Raw genomic sequence first — 10,097 nt, 5'->3', positions numbered from 1 at the left:
CATGACATGCTGTCAGGTGTGAAGGCATGCCCCAAAACCAAACGCCATACTACTTCTAAGCAGGTTTTTGAGTATGTAGTGAGTTCACACTGAAAATAAGTGACAAAAAATATAAACTCAGCACACAGTATAAATACTGAGTACAGTTGATCCACAGTCCAATGGAAAGAGGAAATAAAAAGAGATGCTCACAGCTGGATCAAATAAAATTAAACAGTGGTGGTGAGACAGCTCTTGGAAAAAACAAAAGCATTTGTTGTCACATTGAATCATTTCCAGTCATTATAGTTTTGATTTCTTTGTATTCTTTCTGCTAAACAAGTATACTATGACACTTAGTTTGTAGAACATACTGTATTGAATTAGTATGTACTGTTGAAGTACTTGACAAATTTGGGACATGCTGATATGTAACCCTGTAGACATGAATGCTACTGGATGAGGCTGTGGTTGAGGACATTTGCTCAGACAGGTGTTTTTCTAACCACCATTTCCCCCCCCCGATTTCTTCCATCATGTGTGTCACTACAGTGAACATATGACATCATCATTTAGGCCACAGTAAAGTCAGTTGAACAAAAGCCAACATAAATAGGCCTACTTATTGGTTGTTGAAAGTTTCAAAGTGCAGACAGTATATTTCCACGTTTTTCTGAACCTTTCGACACCTAAGGGTAGACATACCACTTATAGCACACTATAGTCCTATAATGCATGCTTCATCTTATCAACCTGCCCCAATAACTCCCAAACTGAGAGGAATCACAGCACTTGAAAACTATCAAAGCGTCCAAAGTATCCTCTAGAAGTGCATTTGTTGCTCGTATTGTGGCTATACCAAGAGTTGGGTCACTTCCACTCAGGCTAATGAGTTTGCTGGCAGCATCGTTCTGTTGTCTAATGACATCGTTGACACCGATGCTACATATTGTGTCACAGGCCTCTGGCAATCGTTCAGCAGCTGATGTCCTCACTTTGCCACCGGGGGCACACCGCCTGGCACGGTAGACTGACGGCTTTGGCAGGGGCTCGCGAAGTCACCCGCTGCTACTGTGGCACAGTTTGCAGGACACATCAATTTGTTCCCCCGCTATTGTGAGAGACGATCTCTCTGGCGCCAATCCAGAGCTCGCCGCTTCGGCCTCATCTGCATATCTTTGTTATCCGGTGCTGGTTCTGAGGCAGAGAAAAGGTAGAGAGGAAAGATAGACAGAGGGATGACGAGTTGTGCCTCGCCATCTGGGCTCTGTTTCTTCAACGGCCACAAATTAAAACTCAACCTGTATAGAGAGAAGGGAGGGGGAGGGGGGTGGATAGAATTGTCAAAAGGCAACAATACTTCTAATCTCTTTCTCCCTCTGTGCATTTTCAAAAGGGGGGGGGGGAGAGGAAGAAACGCGCTTTAATAATTAGTGGGGTAGAAAGCTCAAACAGATGAAACAATGCCCCCCTCCTTTTTTTCTCCCCCTATCGTCTGTAATGACTCGAGCGCTGATGGAGAGGGCTCTTTGAGGATGACATTCAAATGCTGACATTTGAATTATGTCTGTTTATCAGAGGGAGAATGGCCCGCCCGCTTTTGTTGTGCCTCCTTCTGCGCACAGGCGCTCGGGTTGCAGGTACTCAAGCTGGTGGGTTTATTTCAATCACACACACACACACACACACACACACTCACACACACACACACACACACACACACACACACACACATGCACGCACACACACGCACACACACGCACACACACGCACACACACGCACACACAATGCATTATGGCTCATAGGAGTCCTGAAGGGGCAATTTTAGATGGTTTTGTAAAAGTACGGGAGAGTGTAGAGACAGTGTACACTAAAAACTTTAATGGGTTTTATTTCAAGCATTTACAGCGGAAGAGCCATCAAATTGTAACAACCAACATAAAATCACTCATCGTCACTAATCCCCGACGGTATTGCCGGTTTATCTGCAAGGCTTATTTCCTCGTGAGGACAAGCGCGGACACCATTCTGTGGCTAAAATGCTAAATTTCATCACAATCCATGTTAACCTTCAGAAAGCATCATGCACTTATAAGGGAGATACAAATTTGCATGGGGAAGATTTATTGTCCATCAGTAAATGGGCTGCAATGCAAAACAAAGGCCACTCCACAGTGGTGTGGTCCCTCCTCGGCTGCTTGTCAAAGTTGGGATCTAAAATCGGGACGATCCATCACGTTGGCACATGAGAAATTATGGAATTCAACCCCGAGGAAATGTATTCACGGGACAAGGGTGTAAATGGCTGTTTAACAAAGGCATTCAGAAGTCAGTGGTAAACGCAGGTCTGCAAGGTGCGCAAAACCGAAAGGGAGGGGAGAGGAGAAGGAGTGGGGAAGAGAAAGAAAACTGCACCCTACAATTATCAAGCTCACCATCTGAGGGCTATTTTACTGCTGTACTCCCCCTGCATATTACATATCACAAGTGAAATATTTAAACAAGCATACATACATAGACAAGCTACTGGGAGAGAAGTGGGAAGCAATTATCTATATTTCTCCATTAATTATTGCAAGAGAGTTTTAATTTTCTGTGAATGTGGAATGTACCTGCTAGGGCAGCGGTATGTGGTATGAACTGCAATTTGTGTATACGGACAGTGTCTGAGTTGAAATGGTTATTCTTATTTATATGTGAGCAGGCTATACCTTGATGCATTAACTCGGGTCCATGTATGAAAATGTGGAATTTTTGTGTTCTGATCATTTCAAGTTTTTACAACTTTTCACTGAACACGACAAGTAGCATATTGATGTAATCTCTTTCGCTTGGTTCAAGCTCCAAAAACACTGAATCCTACATTTCCCACAATGCAACTCGATGGTGTCTATCATTAGACTCTCCCTGCCACTTACATAATGCACACATTTTTCAAACTTGACACCCTTAATATGCAACACAGCAACTTGTTAAAAATGTATCGTATCCAAGCCCAAGGTTAAGTAACCCTGTAACCCTTTAATTAAACAATACATTGTGAATTGCTCAGCAGTTATGCCGCAATTGCCAGTTTTCTTTTTATTTTCTGATATGTTTTTTTCACACACCGTGAATATGTGCAGCATGTGTGATGTTTTGTGTCTTGATATGTTTTATACATGTTTGCAATTGTAGTATAATGTGTTAATGTAGAGGATATGTTGTATTCACTCTACACACTATATTTTACATATTTGTGCATCCTTTTGCAAGTAAGCAAAAGTTATATGTTCGTGAACCAATTTGAAACAAAAGTCCTTCTGTATGTATGCATATACATTATGTCTGTCCATGTCTGTTTTTCATTCCCCTGCACTGAGTCCCAACATTTACCATGAGAACTTGTATGCAAATCCCTCTCCCCTCCAGTGGATGAGCTGTATGATCACCATATTGGCATGCGAAAATAATATAGATTGGCAATGTGAGAGGGAGACCAAGTGGAAAATGAGATGATTGCTAAAATATGTTCTGCCCGATAAACTGAAATTGCATTTGTCTAAGTGCTTGCAGGAGCCCGTCCATATAAGACGTCTTGATGTTGAAACTCTTTAATGTGGATTTTGATAGGCGTTGCACAGAACAATCAGAATATCCTGATAAGTATATTCTTTTTCACCCATATTCTCTATTGTTGACTGTAGCTTTAGCTGTTTGCAGTTAATTCCACTCTTAAGGTGAGAAGGTCAGGCTCAAATTCTCTCTGTGCCTGCCTTCTCTCTCGGGGAAAGCATTGTTCAAATTTACTATGTTTCCCAGTAGGCCTGAAGGCCCAGCATGCACTGAGTGCCGCCTCATGTTCGTAGTCTTTAAGGGCAGTGGGGAAGCCTCGCTCACTAGTGTAGAGTGGACAACAGCTAAAAACACTAACAAGGTATTTACAGTTCAGCTGACCAGTCACTGTGGACAGTTGATTCAAAGTAGGTTCCAACCTCTAGCTCCTATCGTCACTCACAGAGGTTATATTATACAGTATATATATTTTTAAACGATAAGGCTGGCCATGTTTTATATTTTTCTTATTGTCGACAAATCCCACGAAAAAAGCTAAACCCAAATGAATTGATCATACTCACAAATATTGCCAAAGCCTACTGTATATTATTCCTCCGTGCCATAGTGCTCAAGCTTAACCACACTGTTGCACTGGGTGACCAAGGGAGATTTTTGAAGTGGGGTAGCACCAATAATCAGTCGGGGGGGTTATTTTATCAGAATACAGCATAGAAAATATGGAGCTGGGAATTGATCTGGGAGAGTATTGGGAGAGTCAATTCATCATCATCCTGTGCCCGCTTGGCACTTATTCAGTTTAAAGTGTTACGCAGAGCACATTACAGTAAAGCCAAGCTAGCTGCAATATATCCAGGAGCTGATGCAAGCTGTAGCAGGTGTTCTTCTTTACCCTGCTAATCTTACTCACACTTTTTGGTCCTGTCCTTCCCTTGAAATATATTGGTCGGGTGTGTTCAAAATTTTATCTGAGGTTCTCAATATAACCATCGAACCGAACCCCTTGATTGCGATATTTGGTATCCTCTCAGAAACAGTTACTAGAGCCCAGTCCGATGTTATTGCATTTACCTCTGTGCTTGCCCGCCGTAGAATCCTTCTAGGGTGGAAATCCACCACACCTCCATTGCTAGCCCGTTGGCTGGAGGATGTTATGCTCTTTCTTAAGTTAGAAAAAAATGTATGTATTATATTTATCCAATTTTGGATAGTTGTCATGGAAATGTTACTTGTTCATGTGACAAGGGCTGGAAAAATTGGCAGAACAGGCAGCCAAGTGACAGCACTCTGATCCAATGGAAATCTCAATTGTCAGATTGACAGCACCCAGTATGGCTATAAAATTATTAAGTCATGAATCAGAGATGTCGTTTTTTTTGTTGAGTACGAAGAGCTCAGTCTCAGAGGGTTAAACCGTTCACAATTGTCTTGGGCCAGACAGAGCCATGGTGCCTCTGCAAAACAGCCTCGGGGAGGAACTTGTTTTGGTGGAACATGTGTACGTTCACATGTTGTTTTAGTTGTACAACAGAAAACTCAGATTGGACAGATAGTTTAGCTAGCTGTCTGGATTTACCCTGCAGAGATCTGAGGAGTAGTTAACTATAGTCCTCATAAAGCCACCGGAGTTTAGAACGCCAACACAAAGAAAGCGGAAGGTAACGGACATCTGGCCAAAAAGAGGGACATCCGGCGGAATTTCCGGTGGCACCGGAGCAATCCCGGAAGTGGAAGGTCATGAATATAGACTATGTCACATGTGATACCCAATCAGCAGAGAAGTGCATGTAAACTTATGGTAATAAAAAGGCCCAGCGCTTGTGCACACAACAGGGTGTTCAACACACCCCCCGTTTCAGTAAAAAAAAAAAACTTGTTGCTACGTTTTGTCGGAGCTGAATGTGGCCCAGCTCATGAGAATCCGTGACGCCCAGAATCAAAGATGTTACGCGGTGCAGTGACTGACAGCAGCTTTGTCGTCCAACACATGAGGTGTAATGTGTCATTTCCAAACAAACAACCTCTTCTCTTACAGGTTAGGGTCAAGCTCAGCTAAGGTCAAGCCCCCCGTACAACACCAGGGTTGTTGGAAACACACAACAGCCCCTTTGTTCTGGGAGTCGCTGCTTGAGTGAACACGCTTTGGGTTGAGACTGCTGTTTTCGTTTAGTTGTTGCTCCCGGGGAAGTTTTTTTTCCCCTCTTCCTACTCCTCCCTAGATTTCATCGCCCATACACTGGGAGATGATTTTGTGAATGAAACCATGCATATCCTCGCAGCCTTTATGATGGTAATGAGTAGCAGCGGAGGAACAATGAAGGGAGAATGCTGAGATTTAGGGGTTATGGTTGTGGGAAATAAGAGGAGGTGCGTGTGAGTGTCTGTCTGTGTTTGTCACTGATGGTTGAAAACCTCTGAAATGTCAACTCAGACACCACTGCTCGGCTTTAGCTTGCTCGTAAATTATTTTTGATGCAATTTCTCTGTTTTCATAAACTGCAAAAATCAAGGTTGTCACATTATGCTTTTAGGCAACTTTGAACATTGCAAAAAATGATGATTTTGTTCTGTTAAAACAGCTATTTTGGGCCTTTAAAGCCCCTCAGATGATGCACAATTCCAATCATTTCTCACCTGCTTGCTGATAAAAGATATTCCTAAAAGCAATGGGTGATAACCCATTGCTTATCTATAATATTTGAGGGGTACTGTATGTTACTATTGTTATAGAGTATGGTGTATTTCCAAAGCAAAAATAATAACAAATAAATGATTCTTCCCACATCTGTAAGGGCACATATGCAGAACCATATACACAAGCCATGTACATTTGCATACTCTGAACTGCATCTATATTGGAACAACTACAACACATCAATACGTAATGTCTACCTGAATAGACAGAGTACTCGGAGTATTCAGTAAAAGTAGCAATACCACAGTGTAAAAAAACCTCCATGACATATGAAGTAAAAGTAATTTAAGATACATGTGTAAGCAGCACTTTATTGTTGTCGCTGGGCCAGGTGGAGCTAATTTGACCTACTTTGTATCCTGGTGGTTTCATCTATAACATTGCATTATAAACATGACTAAGTAAATCTTAATATTCAGAGTAACTCAAGCTGTCTAATACATGTAGAGTGTAGAATAAAAAAGTATAGTATTTTGCTCTGAAATGTAGTGGAGTAGAATAGGAAGAAGCATGCAAAAATAATTACTTTAGTAAAGTACTAGTACCTCAATATTGTAATTAAGTGCAGAACTTTAGTAAATGAAGGTTTCTAAGTTATTTTTCAACCACTGACTTTAATGTTGCAGCACTAAAGCAATTTAAATACATAAATAAAAATCGCTTTTGCACGAGATCCACAACATCTGTGTGCAAGCGTGTGGATACATCTATGTATGTATGATTGCAGGTGCTTCAACAACTTTGTGTCTCTGCATCTGCACGTGTGTACCAGAGGTCATCATCAGGTTTTCCCTGTCCTCCTTCACGACATTCTCAGTAGCAATCTGCCAATGCCAGCCTCCTTTTCTTCATAGCGTTTACATCTCCGGTTGCACAGCAAAAGGATGTGTCAACACACAACACGTCTGGCAATAAACCACTTCGCCATGGCAACGACAAGCAAGGAACATTTTTATTAGTGCTGGGTAGAGCCAGTGAGGAAGATAGATACTGAGAGAACTAGATACTGAGAGAGAGAGAGAGAGAGAGAGAGAGGAGAGAGAGAGAGAGAGAGAGAGAGAGAGAGAGTTGGCAGGAAGTCAAGAATGCCAAACGTTCCGGCCGTCCCTGCTCCCTGACAAAGGGCTCTGACAATTAGGATGAAAAGTAAGCCTGCTGTCGGATGTTGTTGTCTACTATTTGCCATCCTTCAGGTGCCCTCCACAAGGAGGCTCATTGGTCAGTCCACCTTAAAACACATCTTAAAATTAATACTCGTCCTTCCACTGCAGAGGAATGAAAGGTGAAGGGAGAGTGATGACACTTCAAGTTAAAAAATGAAGGTTTTGTAGCCATTTTTGGTTGATTTGTGAGTCAACCTACAGCCCGTTCAGGAAAGCCTGTCATTCTAAACACAAGAAGTGATGTTATATATAAGTGAAGTACAGTATATGTCACTAATGTTTGCAGGTAGCCTGGAATAAACTGAAGTGAAAAAGAGTACACATCGTGAAACAGAAAGCCATCAAGGCAGCAAAGTAAAGACCACTTGCTAAAAAAACTGTAGAGACTTAATCAACAGGAAATCTAAGGATAAGGACATCCCATAACCGCTGTTTGATTGACAGATGGTGTCTGGCAAGTACAGTACATAAACACCACAGCCAGACAGAAATCCATCTCAAGAAAAAAAATACATAATCAAACCAAAACTCAATCAAAATTCATTGATTGGCCAACTGACGAAAAAAATCAACAACTATCATTTTTGTAACAAAGTAACTGAAAAGCAAAAAATGCCTAATATTTACCGGTTCCAGCTTGGAATTTTAAGTTTCACTTTGACTCAGAAACTATTTTTGGATATTATATTATGATTAATTGAAAAAACTGTTGGATTAAATGACAATTAAGTGTATTGTTAGTTACAGCCTTTGCTGTATATTACTGTCAATCAAATAAATAAAAGAACAAAGAATATGCATTAAAAATACAAACGTTATGGCTTACCGCTGAATCATTTAAAGACAACTTGCAGGACAGCTAATATACAGAATGGTTTTACTAAGAAGTACATGAGTAAATGCTTTTTCCTCTTTCAATATAACACAACTGTACCATCCAGACATCTGGCAGTGCTCCTTTCGCCAGACGGCTTTCCCCGTGACACAGAGTGCGGCTGAAAATTGAGGGGCCGCCGCGGTTTAATCGTTATGTGATTGTTTGAGCATGTTAGAGCTTGTAGGCACATAGACACAGACCACACCAGCAGACAGAAACAGACTCATACAGACTTCAATGTGCATAGACACACACACACACACACACACACACACACACACACACACACACACGCATGTCCGCAGGTGTTCACACATGTGTACTGTACTGTATGTGAAGGCTTCTGCATGTGGGAGAAAATTTTAACAGCTCCCGCAAACAGATTAGACTGATTTCACCAACTCATTGATGTTGACATGCAAGATTAGCCAATCACCAAGCTGTAAAGTCATCAACTGTGACCATATGGTAAGAAGCGTAAAGTAAATAGTGACTTTTTTACTAATAAAATCTACATAAAATATAAAGTTTTTGCGTTTTTTACACCTTTAATGTAGAATTTAGGGTCAACAAAGGATATGCAAGCAGTTAACTGCCTGTATGTGTGTGTGTGTGTGTGTGTGTGTGTGTGTGTGTGTGTGTGTGTGTGTGTGTATAGAGTGTTGGTATCAGTGTAGGGCTGAGAGACGGCCCTGCTAATCCCTCACAGTAGGTCAACCACTCAAGGAACTGCAACCATTATCAGCTTTAGCTTCATTTTATTAAATCGCCACATCCCTGTTGTGTGTGTTAATGGGCTAATTTGTACCGACACCGAGCAAAGGATACAATCAATGATATGGTTTTATAAGGAGGCTTAATCAGATAACAACTTTGTTCTACCCGGTAATTAGAAGCAGGAGTCAACCTGGAAGAGACCAGACCTTTCTCAGCCCGAGCCCCCGGTGCACCGTGGGAATGGAGGTCGGAGGTCAATTTCAAAATTAGTTAAGCTTGACAGGCTGCCACTGACCTGCACAGGTGCTCCCACTTCCCCTGCTGCTCTGCACTTCCTCCCGCCACCCGGGGGTTGCTGACATTGGGCCCCAGTCTCCCTGCCCTGCCCCCAGTCCCTACCTCCTCTACCCAGCTCCCCAGGACCAGTCCTGATCCATTAGCAGAACCACGGCAAACCCCAGGCCTGCTGAGAAGACCAAAGACCACCATAGGGCTAATGCAAAGCTTAAAGCACATCCAGCAGAAGAACATATTCAGGCTGAGTGTTTGCACACCTTGTACCGTAGGTATGCATTGCTCAGTGAACTGTATTGTTGCGTAAAGTCTTGGCACGCAACTGCAGCTTGGTAAATCCACACATGAAGGATATCTTACAGATATCAACTGGAGGGGAAATTAAGAGTTAAAGCTGCTTTTACACATATAAACATGAAAACAAATTCTCCTCCCTCCCTTCCCTTCACCGCCTCTCGGCCTGCCGTCTGTACTCTCAGTATGTTTTTTGGAGGAGGGGTGGGGCTGGTTGTTATTGGCGCGTCAGACAGAGAAGAGAAGCTAGGCCGTTGTTTTTGAGCCCCGCTGCGGTGTGGCCTCCCGCTGCTTGGCCTGCCATGTGTAATTAAACATTTGGCTCTCCACAATTACTCAGCAGTGTACACATGCCAATGTCGGGCCATGCAGAATATGCATTTCAAAGAGCACCAATTCTCTTAAAAGTGCTGAACTGACAGCAGCAAGGAGAGAACCTTCAGGGTGGGGCAGGATGGGTTGAAGGGGAAAAGTGGAGGAAAGAGGAGGGTAAGATTAAGGGCGGGGGAGGGGTCCACAGGG

General features: G+C 42.4%; 1 long non-coding RNA gene across 2 annotated transcripts in view; it reads right to left on the bottom strand.

Annotated features, from left to right (window-relative positions):
- Positions 1-268: 268 nt before the first annotated feature.
- LOC118494476 overlaps positions 269-10,097 on the bottom strand; it is a 57,371-nt gene continuing 47,542 nt past the window's right edge. The window contains exon 3 of one of the 2 annotated variants that reach the window (XR_004896627.1): positions 269-1,280. This is a non-coding gene — a long non-coding RNA (uncharacterized LOC118494476). Of the gene's footprint in view, positions 1,281-7,260; positions 7,496-10,097 lie in introns of those variants that run through there. The other variant, XR_004896628.1, reaches the window with a different exon arrangement.

This window comes from Sander lucioperca, chromosome 24, assembly GCF_008315115.2.
Source record: "Sander lucioperca isolate FBNREF2018 chromosome 24, SLUC_FBN_1.2, whole genome shotgun sequence".
NCBI classification, from domain to species: domain Eukaryota; kingdom Metazoa; phylum Chordata; class Actinopteri; order Perciformes; family Percidae; genus Sander; species Sander lucioperca.
The sequence above is the reverse complement of the archived record's forward strand: the minus strand, read 5'-3'. Positions and strand labels throughout refer to the sequence as shown.